This window comes from Myodes glareolus, chromosome 20, assembly GCF_982192425.1.
Source record: "Myodes glareolus chromosome 20, mMyoGla1.1, whole genome shotgun sequence".
NCBI lineage: Eukaryota > Metazoa > Chordata > Mammalia > Rodentia > Cricetidae > Myodes > Myodes glareolus.
The window spans coordinates 29,605,493-29,632,426 of NC_142045.1; the positions used below are offsets into that span (position 1 = coordinate 29,605,493).

The 26,934-nt window shown below is 42.9% G+C and overlaps 1 protein-coding gene and 1 long non-coding RNA gene across 6 annotated transcripts in view; one reads left to right on the top strand and one right to left on the bottom strand.

Moving 5' to 3' along the window:
* The window catches only part of Dclk1 (doublecortin like kinase 1), a 299,545-nt gene that overhangs the window by 193,869 nt on the left and 78,742 nt on the right, over positions 1-26,934 (bottom strand). The gene's annotated exons all lie outside the window — the stretch shown is intronic.
* On the top strand, positions 1,422-5,549 carry LOC125393845 (uncharacterized). The gene is made up of 3 exons (XR_007229982.3): positions 1,422-2,232; positions 3,191-3,649; positions 5,169-5,549. It is a non-coding gene; the product is annotated as an uncharacterized LOC125393845 (long non-coding RNA).

Consider the following 26,934-nt stretch of genomic DNA (forward strand, 5'->3'; position numbering starts at 1 on the left):
ACGATCTCAGCACTTGGTGGGAGGGAGTGGAAAAACCGAGAAGCAGGAATTTGTGATCCACACAGCTTTATCTAGCTACGTGGTGAGCATAAGCCAGTCTGGAGCCAGCCTGGGCTAGACAAGACATTGCCACAAAAACAAAACAAACAGAGACAAACAAAGAGCGAGAAACTCCAAATAATGACCATCATAAAGTTGGAAAGATGCCGAGACTCCTCAGAAGGCCAGAAAAGTGGGCGGGACCAGGAGGGGGAGCGTCCAGTCCCGGATTTACCCAGAAGGTGGATGCCTGGCGCCCGAATCTGAGTAGCTACAGTAACATTTGTCTCTCGTTGCATTTTCTCAGGCAGTATCTTTGATCTGCCTTGTACACATGCTTCCAGCCAGATTCGACCAGCCAGCAACTCTGTGATGAAAATTAGATGCGAGTACTAAGGGGGGGGGGGGCGGTGAGACCCCGCACACAGCACCTTTAATGGTCCGACTGGCACCGTCTGTGTGTGCTGGTCACTGTCATCTTCCTTCATCTCAAAGAGTGGACGATGCGGGTGGAGCTGGTGTGGGAGGAATGTGGATCCTGACAGGAGACACCCCTGATCTACAGGACAGACCTAAGCGTAGGAGGAGGCTGCTTGTTCATCCCAACCACCCAGAACCAAAATAACCGCACCGAAACTGTATTAATTAAATCACTGCTTGGTCCATTAGCTCTAGCTTCTTATTGGCTAACTCTTACACATTAATTTAACCCATTTCTATTAATCTATGTTTTATCATGTGGCTGTGGCTTACCAGCTAAAGTTCTGGCATCCGTCTCTGGTGGAGCTACATGACTTCTCCATGACTCCACCCTTCTTTTTCCCAGCATTCAGTTTAGTTTTTCCCGCCTAGCTCTGTTCCCCTATAGCTCTGCTATAGGCCCAAAGCAGTTTCTTTATTAACCAATGGTATTCACAGCATACAGAGGAGAATCCCACATCACCTAAGACTAGTCCCTAAACTTGGGCTGCACTTTCCGGATGAACACATCCAGTGGGGGCTTCAGACTCCAGCTAGCCTGCCAGGCACAGAGATGGATGTGCTCTTCACAGAAGCTGACTCATGAAGGGCAGGCCACATCTATGAAAGACAGAAAGACTGGAGAAAGGCAAGCAGGGCCACCTCAAGAGATCTGAACAACAGGGTTAAGCGGCATCCTTGGCAGCGTTAGGGAAGCTTAAGTAACGTTCTTGTAAACAGAATGCTCCATTATAGGTTCTATAGAAGAACATCAAGATACCTTCTCTTCCCAGTGTTCCCATTCGCTGAGTAGAGAAAAGGCTGAGGAACGTGCTACACAGAGCTGGAGACTATGATGTCACCGCTTCTGTGACATCACAAAGGCAGTGACATCACAAAAGTGGTGACATCGTATGCAGAAAGCAAACAGTCTGTCCCGCAATCACAGAGTGTGCAGATCTTCCCATTTCTGGGGCCTGCAGCCGGGCCAAGATCCCCGGAAAGTCTCAGGGGACTCCAAGAGACCAGAGCCTGCCTGCTGATCCATAAGCCAAAGGAACACCCCTGTTCCTTGCTTTGCCCGGGGAATTCCTACAACTTGGTGCAGGTCAGCCACCTCAGAGACATAGATAGCAAAGCAATGTTCTTTCCTTCTACACGTATTTTTTCACTTCGTGTTGAAAAGGCTGCCCAGGGGTGTTGCTGCCTAGGCTCACAGATGAAGAGGGCTGAGAGGAAACACAGCATCTATTCTGTCGGAGGCGAGATAACATGGAATCTGCCGTCCTCCCTGTCCTGCTGCTGTGATAACCTGAGACTGGCTACACAAAGACAATGGAAGTTTATCTGGTTCACGGTCCTGGAGGCTGGGAAGTCCAACCGAGCATCTGGCAAAAGCTTCCTTGCTGTGTCATTCAATGGAGGAAGCAGAAGCAGGAGTGGGGGTTGCGGCTGGAAGTGGGGATGAACAAGGAAGGACTGCATTTAGAGCCAGCTTCCCTATCTCTGGGTAACAGCCACGCCCACCATAACATTAACTCAGTTCCTGACAATGAAACCCAATGACCTCATCACCTCCCAAAGATCCTGTTTCCTAGCAACAGGGCTGTGGCAATGAAATCTCAATGTGAGCTCTGGAGGGGCTACCCAAACTGAAGCACAGCCCACCTTTGCAGAGATTCCTTCTGGCTCACCTTGTCATTCCAGATTGTGTCTAATTAGACAGTCTTAAAGGTTAGAGGCTGGGGCTGGGAAGGTGGCTCAGTGGATAAGAACAATGGTTGCTCTTCCAGGAGACACAGGCTTGATTCAAAATACTGACATGCCAGCTAGCAATCCTCTTAACTCTGGTACCAGGGGTTCTGACATGCTCTTCTGGTCTCTGAGGGCACCAGGCATGCACAGGGTATACAGACATGCATGCAGGCAGAATACTTATGTACATACTTTTTTGTTGTTGTTTTAAGAAAATGTCAGAAGCTTACACTATTATTTTGCTAATCTATAACTGAAGTCTAAGTAGCTCTAGAGCTTTTACCGTCGGGTCTCAATGTCTCTGTCCACCTTTATTTCAATAATACCCAGGTGTGCCACCCACAGCATCCTCCAGTTCCTGCACAGCCCCCAGCATGTGTCTCTTTGGGTGTTCCCAGTCTCAGAGGGGCTAAGCAACTGTCCCTCATGCTTCTCCCCTCCACCTCTGAGTGTCTGGAACATTCCATCCTCAGGGCTGAAGTAGACCAGGCACTATCCCACCTGCTGCTCAGTGGATTATGTTGACATCGGCACCCACAGGGTGACCACATGCCCAGGCTGTTAGCCATGCTGTGTCACTGATGCCCGCATGGGGCTGGAGTGCCCGTTTTGTACCAGCACTGTGCAGCCAGCTGTTCTCAGCTCTCCTGACATCAGTGCCAACCTTCCTCCTTACATCCCAGGGTAGCCACCTGGAACATATGTAAGCTGTACTCGTTACAGTGTGGCTCACTCGGTCACAGGTTTGGGCTGGAATGGTGGGCAGGATACAAATTCAGTTTTCAGTTTAAATCTTACATCTGAGTATTGACTATGCCATTTATGAGCTTTCTGTTTTAATTCTGAAGGATGCCTCACACAGCTCCTCACCGCATGCAGATGGTGTTCCTGTGCCCATTCTGTCTCAATCTGTGCTCCTTGAATCTATTTTCAACAGCTGACCTGAAGTTTCGGAAACCGATTGGTCCTCACAGTCTTCTGAAATACTAGTGGGTCTCGATAAACAGCGGTTTCCATGGAGACGACCAAGGAACGTTATACCCGTGTCGCGAGGAGCTTCTGATTTGTATCTCCAGCCATTAGCTTTCACGCACATTTCATTCATTATTCATTTGCTAAGTGGAGATGGCAGCAACCCAGAGCATTTCAGGAGACCTGGGTCGGTGAATCAGAGCAACGTGGGAATACGCAGAGGGCGGCAGCAGCTCTTCAGGATACGGGGAGACCAGCCGGGGATTTAAACACCCCTCAGAAAGAACACGTGGGCAGACCCCACTTGCAGGCATTCGCTGGCACACAACTATAAATTCTCAGGAACGGAGAATTGAAAGCTCTTCATGTTCCCCGGTGTTCGAGGGGGGAGGAGGGGTCACGGACCCCGGAATGCACAGCACAGGTCTTCTATTTCTCTCCTTCTGCAGCACGGGTTCCTTCCTAAGTTGACTAACCCCCACCAGCCACACCCCACAAACTCTATGGCCGTACATACCCCCAAAGCAAGTGAGCTCCATTTTTGTAAGAGATAGATAGATTTCAAACCATGACTCCTATGTGAAAGTGGCTTTTTAAAAATGTGTTTGGGGGGGGGGGGGAACTATGGCATCTTAAAAACCTCCGAATTATTTGATCACAATGAACTAAGTTCTCTCCCCTATGTATCCCACACCCACACCCACACACACAAAAGGGGCTGTATTTATAGGTCAGGAAACTAGATAAAGGAACATGAAGGGGAAGAGGGAGGGTCTGAGGAAGAGGCAACTGTAACAGAGAACACACACTATGAATTGGAAAGAGGAGGGATGTAGGTGGAAGGGCACAAGGGGACAGCGAACGGGGGGAGAAGAGGGCAGAGGATCAACAAAAGCATATTACATATGAAAATACCATTATGTAACCCATTACTTTGTACAGTAATTTCAAAAAGAGAAGCAAATAAAAACAGGAAAAAAATGCCCTAAACAATCTAAACTACAGCACATTCCTTAGATCTTATCCATGTAGTAACTGGATATTAATGCAGTTTATAAATATACTTCATGGAACTTTCTACTTAAAATAAAATCTAATAAAATAGTTTTCATTTTTTTCCTGCCCCAGGCTAAAAATAAAAAAATAAAAAGTAAGTGATGAGTTGATATAACTTTCTTTATGAAAACATGGCTCCAGGGGTAGGCGGTCTTAATGACATTCTTTCATAAATGTCTATAAACTGGAATCATTTCCGAAGGCAGCATGGTTGTGAACATTGTAACAGGTATGGAGCATCCTTTCACATTCCAAGGTTCTAGCTCCCTATCATGTCTCCCTTTGCAGAAATGTGTTCGTTGTTCCCAAGCATATAAAAGTAGGTTGAGCATCAATGTACAGTCTGTCTTAACATTAATCAACACACATTAAGAACAATTGTTGTAGGTAAGCAGCCTTTGTATGGTTTTTACCCATTGCCTGCATATTGGAGTAGGAGCGATCCGAAACCCTCGCTATTTATACTTGGAAGCAATCTTTTCCACATCCTGCTCTAGAGAACCATAAAGGGTGTACAGCTTTTACAGGCAGCCCAAGGTTTCTCCAACGCTCAGCGGCTCTGTCAATAAATCAAGGCAAGGACCATTTCTAGGTAGGAAAGGAGCTTAAATTTAGCAACACATTTTAAAGTACAGTGATCCCTCACTGTTGATTCTAGGACCTCTAAGGCTAATAGCATTCACAGATGCTAAGTCCTTCTAGGCAACATTATATAGTATTTGAAGATAATCTACATATATTCTCTTGCATCCTTTAAATCATCTTTATATTGAAACTTCATATACTGTAAGTGCTGTGGAAGTCTTTGTTTGGGGGAAGGAAAACAGAGGGGGTTTGTAAAAGTTCGATGCAGATATAACATTTTGTAACTTTTTTCATCCTGGTAGGTTGAATCCAGAGACTAAGGGCTCACAGACCCTTTACTAAACGCTCACCAGAAAACTTTGGCTTCAGGTAGAAACATAAAGGATCCAACTATCATGAGGTTGCCATCGTGTGAATACGGAAGTAACACCAGCATTCTGCACACCCTCCCTGTCTGCTGGGACTTGGGACACCTGGGCATGAGACCCTTTGGTTCTTGTCTCTTCGGTCCTTCTGCTGCTATTACGTGTCTGATCTCTGACTTTGCTCTCCACCACAGCTTCTTTCTTGGTTGTCCCAGCTATACGTTCTGAACACTTCTCAGAGCTTACTTTGTACAAGAAGACAATCGCTCTTGGTGTTAATAAAACATTGTGTGTGTGTGTGTGTGTGTGTGTGTGTGTGTGTGTATCTGTGTGTGTGTGTGTGTGTGTGTGTGTGTGCGCACACACACGTGTGCTTGGGGCACAGATGCAGCATGTATTATCTCCACCTGGACTTGGAAATCTTAGAATCCCTACCAACATTAAGCCATAGCTGTGTACACCTAGGGAACACTCCTGATTGAACTGGGGACAAATGGCCTTTAATCACTGAAATTCAAGTGAGACACCATGTGCTATTGTGTTTTATGGGTTTTTGAACAGATATCTCAGTTCTGGAAAAGTTGTAGGAAATATATTTTAATGTTTCTACCATGGCTTCTGTTTTGTTTCATTTTGGAATCTGGTGGATTCTCTTGCATATAAAGCTTACCTGACAGGCCCGTAGACTCTAAAGCTGACTCTGGATAATAATATTTTCGAGCATTGACATGGGTCTTGACCGCCTTGGCCTCCCTGTGGACTAGTTCACGACAGAGCGAGAGGACATGCCCTTTCCTGATCACTGGGCTTTGTACAGATGACTACACAGTATGGACCTTGAGGCCTAAAGAGACGGCTCAGCAGTTAGGGTCACTGCTCTGGCAGAAGACCAGTGTTAAACCCCCAGCATCCACCTGGCAGCTCACAACCGTCTGCAATTCCTCTTCCAGGAAGCCTGACACCGTCTTCTGGCCTCTGTAGGCACGGAACACACCTGCGGTGCACATACATCTGTGTAGACAAATCACCCACTAATATAAATTTTAAAAAATATTTATGGCATACTGGAAATTGCAAAACAAAAGAAAAAGGAAGGGAGCCAAAGACACAGAGAAGCCCAGGAGAATCTGCCCACAGATCTTGCAGTCTGACCTCCGTCTCAATAACCATCATTCTTTCTCCACCTGTGTTTCTCCTTCAACAAACCTAGCAGAGACATACACAGGTCTAATCGTTGCACAGAGTCTTCGGATCCTTGCTGGGACACTCAAGTCATGGAAAATTTGTATTAAAGAAATTTGTGTGTTTTGTTGTTGTTCTGTCCTTTGTTTTAGCAGCCTCAGAAATGGGCCCAGAATGGGTAAGGAGAAGCCCCCTCTTACCCCACTACCACCCATAGCAAACTAAGGCCTGGTTTTGTTCTATCCTCATAACAAACGGCTTAGGTGTTTGGCTGATGCTAAACAAGCATTGAGAGAACTTTTTTTTTCCTAATGGCTTGAAATGACAACACGCATCACCTAAAATGTCAAATAAAAATTTCATGACATTTTAAATCACGGAAATTATTTTATGATTACACTGCCCTGAGACTATTTTGGTTTAATTGCTTCTCTGCGACGTCTCAAGGGAAGTGGTAAGGCAGGGCACACCTTCCCCGGTCTCCAGCTTCATCACAGATAATAACTTGGTCCCCACACTTTCGCCTTTCTGCTTCACACTTCCTCCTCCTGCAAATCCCGACTGCTAACAGCTCAACAACCCACGCTTAGCTCTGCTGTTTGGAAAAGCTAGGACTGTCCTAACCAATTTAGGAAACAAACCAGCTCCATTTACATGGGGAATAGGCAAGGCTTTCCATGACAAGCCAAACCTCCAAAGAGACCATGAGTTCCTGACGGCCCAGCCAGGCCCTAGATTGCAAGTCAAAGCTTCACCAAGCAGCTTACTAGCAATACTGGGATACACCTGTCGTTCCTTTCTTGGCTTCCCTCAAGAGAAACTACATATTCCAGTCTGGGGTCAACAGGGAAGTAAAAATGAAGACAAGACTACAAGACAGACAACTTTTGTGTTACTCTCTGGAGGGCTATGACATCCATAGTCATCTCGTGGTTTAAAATGGTGCAAGCCGCGTGTCCTTACCGACTTTCATTCTCTGTATTGGTCACGCCATGCTCACCCTAATCTCAAACCTGCACATGTTGTCAGTGTGCTTGCATGTGCAAGTCACCTAGGGTAGTCTCATTTTGTGCTTGCTCTCAGCCTCCTCATCAGATCAGGGTTTGCCTTGGAAAAGTCCCAGCATGAATGCTGTCATACGGCCATGGTGTCTCTTTCCCCTCAAAGTCCTTTTGATGATCCCTTTGTGTTACTTGGTCGTTCGTTCTTTATTCCAACTCTCCCATCTTTATAAACCATGCTAATTCAGCGCTACCCTGTCTGCAATCATCAGCTCTATCTCCAATTGATAGTACCTGGGAAAAGCTGCTGCCCTAACACCCAGTGTCTTCTGATCTAATGGAGAAAGTCTGAATCTGGGCATTTAATATCTTTTAAATACAGGTCCTCGTGCTGAGTCTGAGGCTCGTTTCCAATCCTCTCTCATGTACCATGTGGGTGAGCAGATGCGTTGGTTTTGTTCCCATGCACCGTTGTACACATCTGTGCTGTGATGGGGATACCGCTGGTGCCCCCATCTGCAGACTTAACCTCCTTCAAGCCTGAACTCAAGCCTCAATTTTCTCTTTAAGCCTCATCTGCGGTCCCTGCCTTCTGTTACCTCTCCTGACACTCCCAACACTGGCAACAGGCATCCTCAGAACTGGCCTGTGTTCAGTCTAGCACACTCTGCCTCATCTTGAGTCTGTTACATCTTCAGATATACCCTGAGCTCACCCAAAGAAACAGGCTAACTTCACAGAGTCAGTTCTCTGTATCTGCAGGTTCTGCAGCCATGGAGTCATACAAAAACAGATCGAAACTGTTCAAGGAAATACTTGCAATATACAGTTTGTCTTATCATCTGTCTCTCTGAATAATATCATCTAACAATTACATATATGTCATTCCCACATTTTCGTACTGTGAGAAGCTCACAGATGATGTGAATCAGAGAAAGAACAGGCATCATGACTAAGCAGACACCATGTTGTTTTATGTAAGAGACTTGAACATCTGCAGACTTTGTACACATAGGTGTTCCTGACACCAACCCTTTATGAACACCAAGGAAAGACCAATTCTCTTCCCCTTCTAACAGCCGCCACCCTGCCCACACAGTTAGGAAGCAATAGGAAGTAAAGGGAAGGGCTGGGAAGATGGCTCCGCAGCTAAGAGCACTGGCTGCTCTTATAGGTTTAGGTTGGGTTCCCAGCTCCCAAAATGGCAGTTCACAGTCACCTGTAATCTCATTTTAGGAAATCTAACACCTGTTTCTGGCCTCTGCATCACTCCAGGCAAGTGATACACACACATACATGCACGCAAACCACTCATGCACATATAATAAAAAGTAACTAAAAAAGGCAAAAAAAAAAAGGAAAGGAAAACTTTGTGTGGTGTGCCCCAAATCTACCACATAGCTTTCTCTTAGGTCTTGCAGGGCTTGAATTCAGGTGCTTTCATTAAATCATGAAGAAAAAGAGTTAGGCAGTGTACCAGCCACAGGGATAGCATGTTCGTGCCGCCCTTTCGGCACGTGCCGCCTTTTCATATGGAGCATGAAAAGCAGAGAGAACGAGTAAGCGGCCAGTTGAAGCCGTGGGTCCTTCTGGTGTCGCAGACAGCTTTCTTTCATCTGCCAAACATCTTATGGGAGACACAGGACCCAGTGACACAAGCCCTTTGAAAAAAGAGAAGGCAGAGAAATCACAGGCAGCCTCGAAACATACAGAAATAAAAGAAGAAAGAAAGACAAAGTAAAAGTCATTCTCTGTGTGGCCATTTTGGGACCTCTCATGCTGTACTATATGAGGTCTCGGCCGGACAGAGATGTCTGAGGGATGCTGTGGCAGGAGTCATGTGAATTAGTCAGACCGAATTCAAGTATGAGAGCAAGAGAGGGGTTCCAGTGCTACTTTTCTTGCTGGAAGCTTCTCACCCCCATAGCATAGTCAATCACCCTGCAACCCACAAGAAAAGTCCCAAACAATAATGCCCGACCAGACCTCAGACCACAGCCTCTCACCTAACAAAGCAGCTCATGAAGATACAGGCTGTCAGCTAAGAAAGGGGACCAGTTCTGCAGGACAGTTTGTCTCTGATAAACACGCTAAAAATAAAAGCAGGCAGCCAACTGGTGAGGTTATCTGCTCCTTTCGAAAACACAGTTCCCGTTCCTCTGGCCTGAATTTCTACGACTGGCTTAGATGAATGGGAGGCTTCCGGTAGCTTCTGCCCCCAGAACGAGGCTTGACAAATGTGGCATGATTCAGTCGTCAAATGTCTGGCATTGTCCATAAACTTCTGAACATGACCCGAAGCCATTAGAGGCCTTAAACTTTCAAGCCATTGTACCATTAAGCAGCCAGCATGTGACTCCATTACCGTTTTACCCACTGCCCACAGACCGCAGTGTTTTGGGGGGCAATTGATATAAATCAGCGATGAAAGGAGCAGAGGATGGGAAAGAGAAGCAGCCCGTCATTAAGAGCCGTTCAGCAGCATCTGGGTTGTAACTGCAGTGTGGATTCAGAAAGCTGTGGGGAGCCATTTGTGGGTGTTCACCAAGCAGCGTGTTTTCTGGGCAATTTACCCCCCAGTGTTCCCCAAAGGTGGCACCACAATAATAGGGTTCCTTCTTTTTTCACTTTTATTTTTAACCTTTGCTCCAAGGGAATAAAGCAAGCTTCTATGTACCATTATAACTGTAGGGGTTTATTCTGACATCAAATTGACAATATGCCCATTTCTCCTTTATCATATTGGAAAGATCCAATTTAAATGCCTGGGTTTATAAGCCTTCAATGGGGGAAATATTTGAATGAACTAAGTTTATATAAAAAACCAAACGTAATATGATATAATGTATTTATATTTATTTTATAAATATAAGTATATAGAATATATATAAATATTTTTGTTATACTAGTTAATATTGGATGCTTTTTTAAAGTGCTAAACCAGTACAGTAAAAGCAATGAACATACTTGCAAGATTAGTATAAAAGAGACTAATCCTGGAGTCTTGTTTGCAAAAAAAAAGAGCATTTTTACTATTATATGAAATAATTGTCTTTGATTTTTATTGAGGGTAATTCAAATGTGGGGGGTACAATCCGGAAGCCTCTTGGTTTTACCGACAATTAACAGGAAATTATTCTGAATGAAGATTGCCCCTATTCTAAGTCACCAATTAGGCTACATTGACTTTTCTGCCTGAATCACAGGTGTAGAAATAAAAGAAGAAAATTGCATGTTTTAGTGGCAGGCGGTGGGAGACAGCAGAAAAAGGCTTTGGCTTTCTGGAATCATCCATTTTAACGGGTAAGTCTTTGCTCACTGGTCTTTTTATGCAAATTTAAATAAAATTGTACGTGTTTGGGTGTTTTGCTTGCATGTGTGTGCAGTGCCCTCGGTGGCCAGAAGAGATGGCCTCAGATTCCTGCCACGGGAACTGCAATGACTGTGAGCCACCACGTGAGTGCTGGGAGTCACACCCGTGTCCTCTAGAACAGCTGGTGCCATCTCTCCAGCCCCTGCTTTTACACGACAATCTGTGGGAGCCTTCCAAACCTAATGAATCAGATTAAAATTTGTCTGAGATACCCTCTATGTAGACTTTTCAGAGGGACAAATAACATCCATCTATCTTTGTTTAAAATAAAATGAGCACCTTGTTAAGTGGGAGGAAGAGACATCAATTTCTCTTTGCGATTTGTCCAGTTGGGTTGCATTTATCCATGTGTGGGGTACAGCAAGCAGTACTGTGGGCAGCACCGTCCATGCCACAATTAATTTTGTGTATTGATTCAGTTCATATTTGTGGTCAAACATTGGTTCTGTATGTTTCTACGAAGGTATTTTTAGAGGGCGGATATCAACATTTCAGTCAGTGGCTGGAATAATGGAGAATGGCCTCCCTATTGCGGCAGTGGTGGTGGGGTGGGGCGGTTCCTCTGTTACTTGAGGCCTAACTATAACAAAAGACCAACATAGCCCGGCAAGAAGCCAGGCTGCCCTAGACACCACCAAAAGGCTGATTCTCTCACCTCCCCAGCCTGCTGGTTCATCCTCATTGTTTTTCATTGTCTTAGATTTTAGATTGTTTCCACAATCTTGAGAGCTAATTCCCTAGAGAACGTTTCTCTATCTGTGCACACCCTGTTGGTTCTGTTTCCCCGCCGCGCCCACCCAAGACACCGCTTACACAAAGCCAACCATCTACTGTGTCCATCATCTTCTACACAAGGATATGGAAGCCGATGCCGATTTTACACCTTTGTTAAGGAGAGTGAGCACTCCAACTGTTGTCTGCGAAGTTACAGCGCTCTACTCTGAACATTTAAGATTCTGGCACTGTTTGTTCCGGTTAGAAGCAAGTCCCTGAAAGCCAGGTAACCATGCCCTTGAACTTGGGAGAACAAAAGCAGCCTCCTCCTTGACTTGGGTGAAGTTTTACCTGGAAGGCAGGGTGGGAAAGGTCAAGCAGTTTCCAGAACGACGGCCCTCTCTTGGGGTTCTGTCCCTTGATGGGGAGTTTATTTCAAAACGGGACTCATCCACACACAAATGCAAAGCCAAGGCTCACCCACTCCGATGACCTTATCCCTGAACATGAACACGCACTGTCTAGCTCGCATTTTTTTTGAAAGGACGGGGAAACGTGAGCTCTCTGATAAAGATAGGCTCCGGTCCAGCTGGACGGCCTGCTGTAAGAACAGTTCCAATCGCTTCTCTCATCTTCTGTTTTGAGGGGGTGCAGGGAGTCCTTGCGGGGCAGAAGGTGGGAAATTCGCTTTGAGGTCAAAGAACATGTTCGCTTTCCTGTGTGTGAACCGATCCAGCAGTGGCTCTGATTTCAAGGCTTGATTTTCCTCTGATGGCGGGGAGCGTTAGCAAGCTGATCTCATGCCCGCATCCTTCAATACTTTTTCATGTCCATGCTCGTGAGGGAGTGTTGTCATGAGCAGGTTTTTTTTTTTTTTTGACTAGATTGAAAATGGCTTTTCCCCCAATGAAAACTTCAATATTCTTCCAGAAAGTCCTAAATATGGTTGTAGGTCACGGGACTTACAAAGAACTTTACAAATAAAAGGAACACCCCCCCCACACCCAATAGAACCTAAGCAAAACAAACAAAAACCGGAAGAATAAAGTAGGGCTCTCACGGATTAATTGCAGCTGGTTCCTGTGTGCATGTTTTGGTGTAAAAATCCTAAGAAAGCCCCCTACACGTAGGGATCATGGAAAAGATGCCAGACATCTTTGTGATGGAGGGAGATAATAACGTCCGCTGGCTAGCACAGAATACCGGAGCACTCTGACACCTAGCATTAATGACTGCTAAAGGAAAATGTGCTTTAGAACAGGTCTGACCCTAACCATCCTAGCGGACAGTTAAACAGTCCTAAGTACAGGGTCTGCCTTCCCTTTGCTCACTGCCTCTCGCCCACACCGGTGACTTTCAATCCCCTCACATCTCTAGCCTTCAGCCCCCTCCACCCTTGAGGTGTCCACCACCCAAAGTATTTAGAAAAAGAAAGACTTTTGATGTTTTATAATTTTGGAATATTTTCATGTACAAAATGAATATCTCGGGTTGAGACCCTAACTTAACCACATAATTCATTTATGTTTCGTGTGCACTTTTATACATACATAAGGTATGCATACTTTTTTTTTTAATGTACGGGTAGCCTGATACAATGCTTCTAATAATCTTCACAAGAAACAGATGTTTTATGATGTGGCCTTTTCCATTTGTGTTACGTCAGTGCCCCCGTATTTCAGATTTGGGTGCATTTGGGACTTTAGGTTTCTAGGTTAGGGATCCTCAGCCTACACCAATTTCCCCTTCAGTTCAGGTACACAGACTCATCACACTCAGCAACTATCTCTGACAAGCTTCCCAGCAGCAAGCTTCCAGGCTCTTCCATTGTTTCCTTCCTTTGGGGGTGTGCTGGCTTCTCTCGAGGACACTAGCGCACACGTCCTCACCCCGCGGCCACTCGACACCTGTCTGCTGCCCTGTCTGCTGCGTGGCACCGTGGTTATGTAGTCATCGCTTTCTCCATACGCACCCGGACAGCATTCCAGATGAAAGGAAAACGTACATCGCACAGAGATGCAGTCAGGCATCTCTGACCATTAAACTTCGACCATTAAAGTTTTCAGTAAAAATGACACAGCAAACATTGACTCGTTTCTATGTTCTAGACCCAAAAATATATGGGACATGAAATATCATCAACTTTAAAGAGAAAATGTACGAAAAGGCATTTTCATGAGCAGCTGCCGTTGTCATGGTCACCAAATTCAATCTTTACTCCCAGAATTAGAATTTCTTGGGGACATTTGGTGAGTAAAGCCGAGGGCCTGGTTGCATTCAGATCTCAAAGTCCCTTAAAAGTTTGATGATGACTACCAGTGTAGTATTAGGGCCTCAGCCTTTATCCTTCTCTATTTCTTTCCCTTCAAGAATATTCTAGAAGAGAAAACTCCTGTCCTATACTCTTAAAAGAACAGGTTTTCCCACCTAGAAGAACAAGGCTCTCCCTTCAGAATCTACACTGAAGCCTAATGTTTTCTGTTCCCTCTGGCCTCCGTTTTCTTGACCTAAACAGAGGATAATCACAGATTGTAATTTTATCTATCTGTCTTTCTGTCTATCTATCTATTTATTTATTTTGTCTTTTTGAGACAGGGTTTCTCTGTGTAACAGTCTTAGCTGTCCTGGAACTAACTCTTATAGACTAGGCTGGTCTCGAACTCACAGAAATCTGCCTGCTTCTGCCTCCCGAATGCTGGGATTAAAGGTGTGCACCACCACGGCCTGGCTAAGACTGCAATTTTAACACAAACCAAATTTCCACCCCTTCATTTCCGTTATCTGAGGCCTCAACACCAAACTGTGGGAAGGGTAAGCTGAAAGGGTGGTGGCGTGTGTCTGGGGTCCTCTCTCTCCTCAGACTGGACTGCCACACGGCTGTCTGCAGAACTACAGACTTTACTGCTGAAGTCGCCCAAGCCCATCCTCTATTATTTTCAGCTTGGAGTGTAAAACCCTAGTGTCTGGGACAGTCATGCTGAACTGTGGCTGGGAAATGAAGTCAAGCTGGGTCTTCCACATTGCACTTGGCCGTGGCATCCACTACTATACCTGCCTAGTGGGGTCTCTTTCCTCCATGCCCCTGCCTACTTGATAGGGGGGTTCAGCCAATCACATTCTGTCCGTGGGGCGTGTTGCCCTAAAGCAAAAATTTACCTATATACCTGGCGGGTGCGCTTCCCCGCCCTCTCTCGCTTGGCTCCTGTGTTCTGGATGGACCGTTGGGACTCTGGTGTAAGTTTTCCTTCTGTTTATTAAAGCTGTATCTTTTGTATTAAGCTAGTTTGACTGATCTTTAATTATAGATCGACCTCGCCCCTTCACCTACTCTCCAGGTTAGTCACCAACTACAGGCTGTAGAAGGCTTTATTATTAATTTCCCTTTCCTTCTGTAACACCTTTTTCTCCCTGGGGCCTCATTGCCCACTTTAGCTTTTATTTTTATCTTTTCATGTGAGCTCTAGAGTCTCAGAGCAAGTTCGTGGCCTTGAGATCTTACGGTGCTAGCACACACTGCCACGTGTCCCTGTTGAGGGTGTTAATCCCACAGGAGCAAGGACCACAAGTTATGGCTGAATTGACGCAAGCTTTCTTCTGCGCACAGCTCAGCCGGTCTGGCAGCTGTCTCCCCCTAAGATGGGGTTCAAGGGAGCAGCCCTGAGCCAATTTCTCACACCTCTTTTATAGGGCAAAACCACAAGGTGGAGGATTTTATAAGCAAGCGTGATTATAGGAGCAAGACCAAGCAGTTAAGGAAATCTTGGAACATTTGTTATAGAACATTCCATGGTTACAGACTAGGTGCAGCCCAACTCTAAGAAACAAAAATTTGAGCTTTACAGTAAACAGAAACTGAACTTAGCTAGGGTCTCAAAACAGTTCCTAGTCTTAAAATGGAGTCAGGCTAGTTTCTCAATGATAATTCCAGGGCTGAGGCCAAAGGAAGGCAGGCTTCATCTGAGGTGATCCTCCTCAGAGGCCTGGCTACATCAGCAGTTACCAGGTGCTGAGGGATCAAATTTCATAACAAAATGGAATTTTGATTTGTAGCATTCTCACTTGTAAAGGAAGTAAAATTTCTCTACCTAAAATAAATACATTATTAAATATCATTATATAAATTTGCTTTGCATATCATTCCCAGCCTATTAAATGACCATACTGAACTGACTAGAGATACCAAGCATTAGAGTTGTTAAAAGTTCATTGCAGGCTGGAGAGATGGCTCAGAGGTTAAGAGCACTTACTGCTCTTCCAGAGAGTCTGAGTTCAGTTCCCAGCAACCAAATGGTGACTCACAACCATCTATAATGAGATCTGGAGCCTTCTTTTGGCCTGTAGACATACATGCAGGCAGATTCCTGTATACCTAATAAATACTTTATTAAAAAATAATGTTCATTTGCAATATATTTCTGAGAAACATCATACAGAAACAATTATATACTAATTACAAAAGCAAAACAACAACAAAACCCCCAAGTTATCCCTACAAGAAAAGAAACCTGGGTTATCTCTTTCCTTCAATAGTAAGGGTCACCTACTATTTGATTTTATATTGGCAAAAGGCAGTGCACAGCTTCCAAAAAATACCTGCCACTCACTGCAAGAAGATATTATGGGTATTATTGCACACTCTTTGCCGTAATTAAACATTTACACAACTGGTTCCTTGCACATTTACCAAACACTGAGAGAAGCAGGATGGTGCTTTTCACTAGACTATTCTTTTCATGTTAAACAATAAGTTTAATGGGAAGACACATCCATCGATGAATCAGGAGGCCGAGTGTAAAGAAAATGTTTATGTAACTGTGTGTTGAGGGGCTGGGGAGGCAGAGTGGCGTCTTTTCACTTCCTGGACCTCAGTGTTCTTATCTGCAGAATAAGAGGCTGGGTCAGATGGCCTTCCAGTTTCTTTCCAACCCTGGCAATCTGAGGTTGCCATGGCTCCTCCAGGGCGGAACACGAGTAGCTGGGGACCAGTTGGCTGGCTCTGAGGTTAAAATGGGAAAGACGAATGACATGAAATAGGATGTGGACTCCACATATGCCAAAGCCAGGAGACACACAATCAACCTTGTTTGGAGAAAACAATATGAAGTCGTCATGACTCATCGCCGTAGAGGGTCTCCGAACAAAGTTTGCTTTGCAGTTTGTTTTGATTGATGGATACAGTTTGTCTTCTTCTTGCAAGATGAAAGGTCAGATTCATGGTGTCTTACTGTGTGCCTCTTAATTAACTAGGCAGGAATGAAAGCCCGTCATTGTGCTGATGGAGTTCATTGGAAGCATTGCCCAACTCTTTCAGTATCCGCTGGATGAAGCTTGGATGTCCTCTTGCCTTCTGGATGCTTCACTAATAACTGCTTTAGCTTTGATTACCCACCTTATCCCTTTGGGGGACACTAATGATGCTTGGGAAGGTCTCTTTAAAAACAACAACAGTATTCATAGGGTCGGATATGATGTTATAAGAAACACTCAATTTTAGTTCTGGCAGTGGCCATTTTAAGGCTTGGTTTAGGCAAGAAATATAAAAACATAATGCTTTGGATGCTTTCAATGTTTTTTTTTCTTGTTTAGCCAAGTGAAGGGAAACATATTTCTAAAATAAGTCTAACAAAATCAAGGTGAGGGCAACTTTCATGTTTTTTAAGTAGTTTCAAGTTTTAGTTTGGTATCATCCAACTTAAGTTAAAAGAGTCTTGAGGTTTGTTTGCATTTTTTCCAGTAAAACTAGCAAGAAATATTTGCTATCATAATATGTGCTGGAGAAATAAAACCAGTTTGAAGCATTCTTTTTTTTAAAAAAAATATTTATTTATTTATTATTACGCAATGTTCAGTCTGCATGCCAGAAGAGGGAGCCAGATCAAATTACAGATGGTTGTGAGCCACCATGTGGTTGCTGAGAATTGAACTCAGGACCTCTGGAAGATCAGTCAGTGCTCTTAACCACTGAGCCATCTCTCCAGTCCTTTGAAACACATTCTTAAGTATGTATCTGCCTCACATATACTTCACAGTGAAATATGAATATATTCTTTTAGACAAAGTAATCCTTTTATAGAATAGAATTCCAAGCATACTGAAGGACTAACACTACACTCAAGTTTTTAGTTTTGTTTAAGATAAAGCACTTGAGTAAGCATACAGGAAAGCTGAAGTATTGTCCTATACCCGGACACAGAAGGAGGATGGTACTTGCTGGAGGACTGAAAACTACCAAGTACTGAGTTCAGTAGGAAAATATCAACTCTTAGCTCATTTGCAAGTATGGACATACACATACACACATGTATGGATGTATGTGTCATACACACATTTCTCTAGGTTGTTACTCACTTCAACTATCCACCGTCCTTATAACAGCTACCAAATGACTGCACAGTTTATTGTTTTAAACTCTGTGGGAAATTTGACAGGAGAGCCACTGTTCTTAAGAAACCAGAAGTGGGGTCCCTAGGGTAGGGGAAGCGTTTACTGTGCTCCAAGGGCTGGAGGAAGCTCATCAAAGCAGGACCCTCCTGCCTTGACTTCTGCTCCTACCCCTCCGTCACAGTTCTATACGCTTATCCCAGCGCTTTGTCCACAGGTCACAGAGCTGTGTTCTTATCTGATGCTGGAAAACTGTTTGCATCAAGGACTGAACGACCTTCTGATGACAAACAGATCGCAATCAACCTTGGGTGTAAAGTAAACCTGTGTTGAAAACCTTGGCTATGGGAAGGAAAAGGTGATGCCGACTTTCACTTGTCCTCAGATCCTCGTGAGGAAAGAATCAAAGGGTTGGAAGGGGACAAAAATGACATTTCCAGGGCCGGAGAGACAGTTCAACAGATAAGAGCAATTGGTTGCTCTTGCAGGGGACCCAGATCCAGTTTCTAGAACCTACTTGGCTGATCATAACCTTCTCCAACTCTAAACCCAAGGAATCTAATGCCCTCTTCTGGCTTTCATGGGTACTGCACACACATGGTATACAGGTAAACAAAAGAAATCTTATTTCTAATTTACTGTTTTTGTGTCCATGTAATCCATCCAAACTAAAATTCCTAGGCTGAAGGTGTGTCTCAATAGTAGAATGTTTGTCTAGCGTGCACACGGGCACATGAAGAACCATGCCCGGGTGGACACCACAGTTGCTGCTCTGTCTTGGTCACGACAAGACACCCCTCTGTCAGGGTGGGAGATGAGGCGTAAATGGTGTGGGCTTGGAGCAGCATCAGGTATCCCAGAACTGGAGTTACAGGCAATTTTGAACTGCCTGATTTAAGTGTTGTGAATCCAATTCCGGTCCTCTGCAGAAGCAACACAAACTCGTAACCACTAGACCATCTCAGGGCCCCTGTTTGGGAACTCTGATTAATATGATCTATAATGTTTTTTCTTCTTTTTTAATAGACCAGCAATCAGTATTTTTAACATGACTTTGCTGGCCTTGAATATTTGCATAGGCCTAAATTAATTTGTGTTGTCGATATCCTATGACAGCTATATAATTTGTTTCTAATCCCATAGAAAATATCAATTATTTCCTTCTGATAAATTGCTAGGGCTTAAATAGAATAGGCTAGACATTTTAAGGCTCTTGATATATATCACAAAATTGAAAGGTTGTTACATTTTACATTTCTCTCTCTCTCTCTCTCTCTCGTCTTTGTTTTGTTTTGTTTTGTTTTTTGTTTGTTTGTTTGTTTTTTGTAGCTTTGGAGCCTTTCCTGGAACTAGCTCTTGTAGACCAGGCTGGCCTCAAACTCACAGAGATCTGCCTGCCTCTGGCTCCTGAGTGCTGGGATTAAAGTCATGCACCCAGCTCCATTTTACGTTTCTCTAGCAGTATATGAGGACCCAGTTTCTCCAAACTCATGACCGTATGGGAGATGGAAAATTGTTGTGGCTGTTCTTGGTTTTATTTCTTTGTGGTTCTGTGTAGCCTAGATGGATGGATGGATAGATAGATAGATAGATAGATAGATAGATAGATAGATAGATAGATAGATAGATAATAAATGGCAAAAGCAAGAGTAGATAAATAATAAAAATAAATATAAACATAAAAGTAATTGATTTTCCTAGAACTCCTTCTGTAGGCCGGGCAGACTTTGCACTTAGAGCTCTACCTGCCTCTGCCTCCCGTTTCCAGGGCTGGATTAAAGGTGTGCATCACTATGATCCGCGTCCTTTTATTTCTTTAACTCCAGGAAGGATATCAGACGCTTTCTAGGTAGTCCTAGTTTCAGATATCTGTGAGTTCCAGGCCAGATCAGTCTACACAGAGATCTCCATGACAGCCAGGAATATACAGAAAGACTCTACCTGTAAAAGCTGATGTAAGTAAGTAAATGGAATCCAGCTGTCACAGTGCACACTGTTAATCACAGCAGAGACAGGCTTATTTCTGAGAGCAGGAAGCTAGCCGGATCTAGGTAGTGATTTCTAGTGCTATATAGAGAGACCCTGACTGAAATAAATAAATGAATAGATAAATAAATAATAAAAGTAAGACAAATAAATATAAATATGAATATAATTGATTTGGAATAAAACAGATTAACAAGGGAAGGCAGTGCTGGGCCCTGGCCTAGGGTGCCTGAAGCCCTGGTCTCCATCCTGTCAGCTCTGCACAAAGTGGATGTGCTGGCCCATGTCTGTAATCCCAGCACTCAGGAGAACTACCGCCATCCTGTGGGTTGAAAATGACCTCCACACTTGGTACGAGTTCTGCTCTGCTGAGTCTGGTGTTGCTAAAGCTCCTTTCCCTGACATACCAAGAAGAGGCTTTATTCAGGCAGGGTGGCCCAGAGCCCAGACATAGGAAATAACTAAGTAGATATCTCCTAACCACAAAATGGGGTGGGCACTAGGCAGGCAGACTATGGACTCTCTCATTCTCTCTCTCTCTCTCTCTCTCTCTCTCTCTCTCTCTCTCTCACAAACACACACACACACACACACACACACACAGAGAGAGAGAGAGAGAGAGAGAGAGAGAGAGAGAGAGAGAGAGAGAGAGGAGGGGGCGAGCAATGAAGAAGAGAAAAAAACTTAAGGGTTAACATTTTGTCTTTCTGAATTCCATGGCTATGTAGACAGACCCTGTCTCAAATAAATAAACAAGTAGATAATCACTAAATAATGAAAAAGAACTAGGGGACTCATCAAGGGACTTTTTTTAAAAAAAAAAACCCACAAAACTGTGCTACTGCAACTACTTGATATAAAAGGCAGCCAGAACTACAGCATGACATAAAGAGACCTTATCTCAACCAAACAAGAAATAAAATTAAAACACTGAGTTAGCCAAGTAGAAGAAAGAAAGAAAGAAAGAAAGAAAGAAAGAAAGAAAGAAAGAAAGAAAAGAAAAGAAAAGAAAAGGAAAGAAAAAGAAAAGGACAGAAGGAAGGAAAGAAGGACAAAAGGAAGGACAGAAGGAAGGAAAGAAGGACAAAAGGAAGGACAGAAGGAAGGAAGATAGGCAGACTATGGGAAGGATTACCTGTAGTAGAGATTGAAAATGAAGTTTGGGGCTGGGAGTTGTGGCTCACGCCTTTAATATCAGCACTCTGCAAGCAAGGGGATCTTGGAGTTGTTGATCAGCCTGGTCTACAGACTGAGTGCCAGGCTAGCCAGGGCTACACAGAGAAGCCCTGTATTGAAAAACCAAAAAGAAGAGGAGGAAGAGGAGGAGGGAAAGGTGGAGGAAAGCCTTGAAGAAAAGGTCAGAGCATGTACAGGGTCCTCATGCCAGTGACCTCTGTTGAGCGACTAGAACAAGGGTAAGGCAGTCTTTCTAAAATATGGTTGCACAAAGACAGAAGACTCATGGGTCACCACATGATCTCCATGACCTAAACAGAACCTGGCAAAACGCCAGAGCTCAATAAATCCATACTGAATGAACAAAGAGCTAAGGGATTAGGGACAAGGGAAAAAATGGAAAATGAAGAAGAGATACACAAGAAAACTAAGAAGGTTTATATGATCTTTGAGGCACCATGGGTTGTTCTCAGAAGGAAACAAAAAGCTCATTTAAAATTCTCAACACAAGTGTTCTGTACTTTCTATAAGTCCCCAAATCCCTTGCACATTGAAACTAGCATAAATCAAAACGTCCTTGATCGTGTCCACTGCTATAATTCTCAGCTGCCTAACTATGGGGGCATCGTGTTGTTTCCCATGGGGGTCACTGCAGCTGCCCAACCTGCCCGGATAGGAGGAGGTTATGTAATCCAGGATGGAGAGAAGGCCCACACTCAAAATTCTATTTGCAGGTTCTGCTGAGTGGGAATTCACTTTTGCACATCTGAAAGGCAAAAACTCTTTAAGATGCATCATAATGTTGACAGATGTCTGTAGAATATTTACTTGCTTCGGAGTGTACTCGCTTACCACTTTATCGAACTTAGTGTTCACAACAGCCTTTTAAAGTGCCGGTATCTTTACAGATTGTAGGCAGGAGTGGAATTGCAATTTTGTATAGCTAGCCCAAAATTAATACGAAGAGACTGATAAACTCAATAGACTTTACGCGAGATGCCATGATTCAGGGTTCTTTCAATAGGAAGGCAGAATATAAATTACAAAAGCCATATTTATGTAGAGACAAAAATCAGATAACTGTCCTATGATCCATAAAAAATGAACAAGAGGTTTGAATGCAGGCTGGTTTTTAGCAGACTATAATTTAAAGGGGGTAGTGAGAGTGGGAAGGGTAGCCGATATTCAGATAAATCACATCTTATTATGACAGACACAAATGTATGTCATAAAGGAAAGACTTTACAGCTACTACCACATGTTCTCCCTCAAGTTGTAGGCACCAGAGTGAGGAGAGAGAGGGTTTCAGAGAAGCAAAATTTAATACATAATCTCTCATCACAGAAGACACATTGCAAACTTCCACTTAGTCTTAGGTCAAGGCCGAAGCAATTAAAATCCTCTATAAAAGACAGACAGAATAGGTAATGATGACAGATACTGGTACTTTGCAGGTGTCTCTAGAGAAATTTTACAAATGGATCCAAGAAGTGATGCTGCATGCTGCTGCTACCGCTGCTGATAGTGATGATGATATCATTGTAGTGGCCAAGGCTAGGACTGCTGAGCACCATTACAGAGAAGAACAGAGGCATTCCACCCAGCATCGGGAAGAAAAGGGAGTCGGGGGTCACAGAGACACAGAGAAATGGTTAGGGAATCACACACAAATAGACAAAGAGCTCAGTAGTACAGTCTTTGTCTAGAATGAACTGAATTAGATCTCCAATGCCAGAAAAAGAACAAGAACAAAAAGAAGAAAGGAGAGAGGGGAAAGAGAAAAAGCGAGGAAGGAGGGATGGATGATAGAGGGAGAAAAGGAAGGAATGAGAGAGGGAGGGAAAGAAGAAAGGGAGAAAGGAAGGGGAAGGACGAAGGGAAGAAAAGATGAATGGAAGGGAAGAAAGGGAGGGGAAGAGAAAAGAAGAGGGGAAAGGAAGGAGGAATGGAGTGAGGGAGAAGATGATAAAGGAAAGAAGAGAGTTTTGAGAGATTCCAAGGAAGAAAGCCTTGGTTCAGTCTAAAAGAAGGGACCCAACAGCCACATCTACACGTGAAGCCATATAAAACAAAACACCAGAATGATGTACCGTGCCGTGACATTATGCAGAGTTGTGTTTATGTTCAAAGACCTCCAGCGAAATGATTTTGGCATGCTGTGGAAAAACCTGCTTACAAGGTGCCACGTGTAAAAACCCCAAGGGTAGGAGAGATGGCTCAGCAGGCAAAGGAACTTGCCACCAAGCCGGATGATTTAAGTTTAACCGTGGGCCCCATAGCTAGTTTTTGTTCATATCTAGCATACTGAGATACACACAGCCATGTTGTATGACTCCCAGGGGCTGTCATCCCAGCTCCAGAAGATCCAATACCCACTTTGGCTTCTGTGAGCGCCTACACTCATGTGCACATGTACCCACCTACAAACACACCTGTTTCCCCTTCTGCACCCGTACCCCTGTGATTTTGACATTACAGGATTAGGACCATTGCTATACAAAACATCAAATTTTGTACATAAGCTTCCTATTAATTTTATATTCCTTGCCATCAAATAACTGAAAAAAATCTTTCTTAAGGGAACACATTTAATCTATGACAAAAATTTGTCTTTCCATGTTCTCACAGTCTCTGACTTTAGTTAATAATTATCACAAACATCCCTAAGAAATTAGGCTGAAATATTTTTCAAGAGTATTAAAAAATCCTTAATCATCTTTTAGTTGTTCACAGGCCAACTCTGCCAAATGTTTGTACAATTCATTTTTACAAGGTAGTGCAATTGAACAATTTTCATGAATCAAAATTACCATTTTCCTTTATATGTAACCAGATCTGATTGAGTTTGATTTCAAATATGCTAATTTACTACTGTCATTCTTGTAAAGCTATAAATAAATGTTGTTCTCATGTGAAATTATTTATAGGAGACTATAATTTTTGGCTCGTTTTATTTATTTATTTTATGAGAAAAATGAGCTATCAACATTTTTATAAGTGTTAAGCTATTTCACGTTTTAATGACTTTTTCAACCAAGTGTTTCCTTCATCCACATTTGCTATGATGCCATAGCAATCATGCACATCGTAAGTAAACTTATATGGACATTCTTCTCCAAGTTCATTTTAGTATTTAGAAACTGCTGGTGCTTCTTTCTGTGGGACCTTTGGTTGGATGTATTTTCTTCCTCTAAGAACGCTGGTAGCAATATACTATACACAATCATGGAGCCGACTGCTGACGGCAGGAGTATAAATTTATCATGAATTGTATGTGGTATCTTCGTGACTAATCAGTATGCAAATTTATTCTCATTTTGTTTTTTTCTACATTCTCCACCAAAATGAGCTGCTTTCCCCCCATGATTAATGTCAAAGACATTCTCCGAACTAATTTTCTACTCTCATTTTCTCCAAGATTCCAGAGAAGCTGGTGTTCTTTATTTCGTTAGTTATTGTTGGTAACTACATGATAGGTCCTAGGATTAAAAACAGGCTGTTCAGCTGGGCGGTGGTGGTGCACACCTTTAATCCCAGCACTCGGGGCGGGGGGCAGAGGCAGGTGGATCTCTGTGAGCTTGAGGCAAGTCTAGTCTACAAGAGCTAGTTCCAGGACATGTCCCAAAGCTGCAGAGAAAACCTGTCTCAAACAAGCAAACAAACAAACAAAAAACTCCAGACTCTTCGATAGTTCCAATAATCTAAGCTCATGTAACTGTCAGATTAACAGAAAATTATTTATCCCAAATCTTGCCAAAAGTATTTTTCAATGTCTCTTATTACCATACAGTATATATTATATGCACCACTAACATATGTATCTAACCACACGATGATGCCACTTCTTCCCTTGTGACATTTCTTCTTATATCTAAAATACTCATATGCCAAAACACTTGGCAATTCCAAAGATTGTTAATGATATTTCAAATAAGAATTGGGTTTTTATTGTGCTAAATATTTTCTTCATACCAATTTCTTAACAACGCTCATATTCAATGTCTCTGAATGTTGCTGATGATGCACATTGGTAACTACAAAATTAACTAATGTATTTGATAGCTGGTTTTATACTACATAAAGGCCAGTCTAATGTCCACCATCATTTTCAGTTCCTAACAAATATCTCAGAGAATAGCTCAAAAATTAATGTATAACTCTCAATAGATGACCATGATCTCTTTGTTGAGAGAGACAATGAGAAGAGGCTTTGTTTTAAATAAGCATCTAGCGTAGAAACATTTCTGGAATGTTTTCCTCATAAAGTCAAGAAAAGCAATGACAGAAATGATTAGAGTAGATAATTTTAGGAATCTGAAAAACTGTCAAAGGCTTGTACCAATCTGAGAAACACTTAAGTAGAGAAGCAGCTGGCTTCAGAGCCCCCTCTGTGAGCTCTGGGGCATCTTCCTCATCCTATTCCCCATCATTTCTCCCCGATCGAGTGAAAGCTAGAAGAGGAAAGGAATGAAGAAGGTCCAATGACCCACAAGCTATCAGCACGCGCGCGCGCACACACACACACACACACACACACACACACACACACACACACACACCAGGAGTTTGAAAGGTAACCGGCAGAGGGAAAAGGCGCAATAATATTTGAAGAGGCAATGGCTGCAGTTTTCCCTAAGTAATGGCCATTCTTGCCCTGCATGTCTGAGAAGTCTATAATGAAGCAAAAGGAGACAACCAGAAAAGCCTCACTGTTCACACGTGTCATGGTTAAAGTGTAAAACGCTAACAAAGAGAATCTTGAACACACAAGGAGAACACGATTCACCACACATGGCAGATCCTAATAGTAAAATATGAGTTATCATTGTATACACTAGGGACCAGACGGTGTGCGATGACATTGAAGCTGTTGAATATTACAACAGAACCAACTCAAAATTTTATATCTAGCTCAACTATTTTTTCCAAATATAAAAGAGATAGAGAGAGAAATGGCTACCAGTTACTATATCCTAAACTACAGTATCCGTAGTCTGCCAGGATCAAGTTAAAGGTCAGACATTAACTGCGGCCCACATGAAGGAATCAGGAGTGCTGACAGAGGTTGCCAGATACAAAGATAAATAGCAAATATGATACAAATTCATTTCCATTTGTAAGGCTTTTTGTCTATCTGACTCATAATGCAACAGAATAAAGCAGTAATAATTGTATCAATTTATAAAGGTAAAATGTTTATGACATAACAACACCATGGGGTAAAAAGATTAAATAGTTGTACTGGGATAATTTTGAGGACTCTACAATTGATATTAAGTTAGCATGATACCAAGAACTGTTTTGTTTTATTTTAAAATGAGAATGTAGTCCTCAGTGTGGTCACTATGAAAATAACTAAAATATAATAAGAGAAATAATAAGCAGTTACCATTTTTTTATTTAAGGGGCTGGAGTTACAGTTCAGAGGTAAAGAACACTAGCTACTCTTCCAGAGGACCTAGGTTTGATTCCCAGCACCTAAATGTGGTTCATAACCAATCATCCAGTTCCAGAGAATCTGATGCCTTCTCCTGGCCTCCTTGTGAACCAAACACACATGTTTTGCTCAGATACACATGCACACAAACACTTGAATACAATAAGTACATAAATAATTTGAAAGATTATATATTTGAAAATATTCATTCAATAGAATATGTCTCAATGGATTAATAGAATCACAAAAATATCACATATATAAATAAGTAGCAAAGTGGCAGGTGTAAATTTTACTTGATCTGAAATGACATCAGTAAATGTACTAAACACTAAATAAAAGGCAGAGATTGATAGAGGGGTTAAAATACGATTCAATTATATGCTATATGCAACAGGCATATTTTAAAATCAAAGATATGAAGAGGACCACTGAGATCCAAAAGGCATTATT